Below are 2,371 nucleotides of genomic sequence, written 5' to 3'. Positions count from 1 at the left end.
TTAGTTAATAAACACCTGAGTCAAGGAACCTTGGATTAATATGAAGAAAACAAGAACATTCAATTAATTGTAAAAGTTTCAGAAAAAATAAAAAAAAAGTTTGAGAAAGGATAGAATCATTACATAAATATTCTAGCATGGGATAATTGAATATGATACAAAAGGATATTTGAGATTCATGATTAATTTCTCTAGATAGTTAATGTAATAATTGTCTTTGTTGTTGTTGTTGTTGTCTTGGAAGTATTGGGGATTGAACCCAGAGGCTCATGCATGCTAGGCAAGCACTCTGCCACCAAGTTGCACACCCAGTCACAAAACTGTGACTTTTAAGTTTCCTTTCTTGCTAAAATCCTAGAATTTTCTTATAATTCACTGTAAATTATTGTAAGAGATAGACTGGAACAGTCATTTTGTTATAGCCCCAATCTATACAGAGAGAGTTCAAAATAATGTTTAATAATGATAATATTCAGAGATAACAATGCTGAAATTTTTTTCCTTTTCTCATAGAAAAATATGTCTGCATCTTTCAAGGGCTCCAATAGCTCCAAATTCCAGGTCTCCGAGTTCATTCTGATGGGATTCCCAGGCATTCACAGCTGGCAGCACTGGCTCTCCTTGCCTTTGGCACTGCTCTATCTCTCCACAATTGGTGCAAACATCCTCATCCTCACTACCATCTACCAGGACCCTTCTCTGAAGCAGCCTATGTACTTTTCCTGAGCATCCTTTCTGTGGTGTATATGGGTCTGGCCACCACCATTGTGCCTAAGAGATCCTGGCCATCTTCTGGTTTGATACCAAGGCCATTAGCCTCCCAGAGTGCTTTGTTCAGATTTATGCCATTCACTGTTTTCTAGGCATGGAGTCTGTTGTCTTCCTCTGCATGGCTTTTGATAGATATGTAACTATTTGTCATCCTCTTCACTACCCACTGATTGTCACCAATTCCTTCATCACCAAAGCTACCCTGTTTATGGTGCTTAGAAATGGCTTGTTTGTCATTCCAGTGCCTGTACTTGTAGCTCAGTGTCATTACTGTTCCAGGAATGAAAATGAACATTGTCTGTGTTCTAATCTTGAGGTCACAAGCCTGGCTTGTGATGATAGGAGGCCCAATAGTATTTGTCAATTGGTTTTGCCATGGCTTGGAATGGGGAGTGATCTAAGTCTTATTATACTGTCCCATACCCTGATTCTGCGCTCCATCTTTAGGCTGAACTCTGCTGAAGCTGTCTCCAAGGCTCTGAGCACTTGCAGCTCCCATCTCATCCTCATCTTCTTCTTCTACACAGCTGTTGTAGTGGTTTCAGTAACTCACCTGACAGAGACTAAGAATGCTTTGATTCCAGTTCTACTCAACGTGCTGCACAACACCATCCCTCCTTCCCTCAACCCTGTTGTTTATGCACTTAGAAACATAGAACTCAGAGAAGGTTTCCAGAAGGTGTTTTGCTTAGGTTTACAAAAGAAGTAAGACACTAGAAACCTTCTGCTTGATGTACATGAACTTTAGCTTATTCTAACTGTAGAGTAGAATTTCAAAGAAGACAGAGGAATGAGTGCATGTCTTTGTGATCCTTTTTCTCCCCATGTTTTTACATAAATAATTGTAAAGGCTTCTGAAAAGTCAAGAAAGAAAAAGTGCACGTAGTCAACCTAGGAAATAAGTGACAGGAGCATGAATTACATGTCATACTCTCAGAATGTTATTGTACCTGTTTTTATAATCTTAAAACCAGTGAAGAGAAGAAATAAGGCATATCATACTTTATCTTATATTTCAATCTGACCTGTCTTGCTTTGCTTTGGACTTTGATCTTGGCTGCTTTCTTTTGGATACAGACTCAGAGTCTATCATGAAGTAGCTGGAATATTTTACAAGGTATATATTGAAATATGAATATTAATTTGGTGTTCAAATCTATCAGTAGCTAGAAAATCTATCATATATTATGTACTGTCACTCTCCTTTTAGTTAGATTAAAAAGGGTCATTTTACTTGGGTCTCAGGTATGATGAAAATAATGTGAAGAGTTTCCTTTATTAGCCTGAATCTATTTCTTTATGAGACCTAAATATTTTTTCAGGTAACACAATGAAGACAAAAGACATGATGTTTTATGGATCCATGAAACCATTTTCTTTAACGAAAATGTATTTTGAGACATTAAGATAGTTTAAGAAAACATGTGTTTGATATTTTCAGTTTCTCCCAAATAAGCATTACCACGATAAATAGGGGAACTAAGGGAAATAAATAAAACAGAGATGACAGATTTTCTCTGTATTTTTATTTGTACATTATAACATTATAACCAAAGATGGCATGATATCCCAGTACAAAAATGTACACACTACAGTCCAG

The 2,371-nt window shown here is 36.9% G+C and overlaps 1 pseudogene; it reads left to right on the top strand.

Moving 5' to 3' along the window:
- The first annotated feature begins 519 nt into the window (after nt 1-519).
- On the top strand, nt 520-1,480 carry LOC124091249 (olfactory receptor 56B1-like; annotated as a pseudogene).
- Nucleotides 1,481-2,371: the final 891 nt, after the last annotated feature.

The sequence above is a fragment of the Marmota monax genome, unplaced genomic scaffold, assembly GCF_021218885.2.
Source record: "Marmota monax isolate L192 unplaced genomic scaffold, Marmota_monax_Labrador192_F-V1.1 WCK01_AAM20220418_F8-fsc00068, whole genome shotgun sequence".
Taxonomy (NCBI): domain Eukaryota; kingdom Metazoa; phylum Chordata; class Mammalia; order Rodentia; family Sciuridae; genus Marmota; species Marmota monax.
This window is presented reverse-complemented; position numbering and strand designations above follow the sequence as displayed.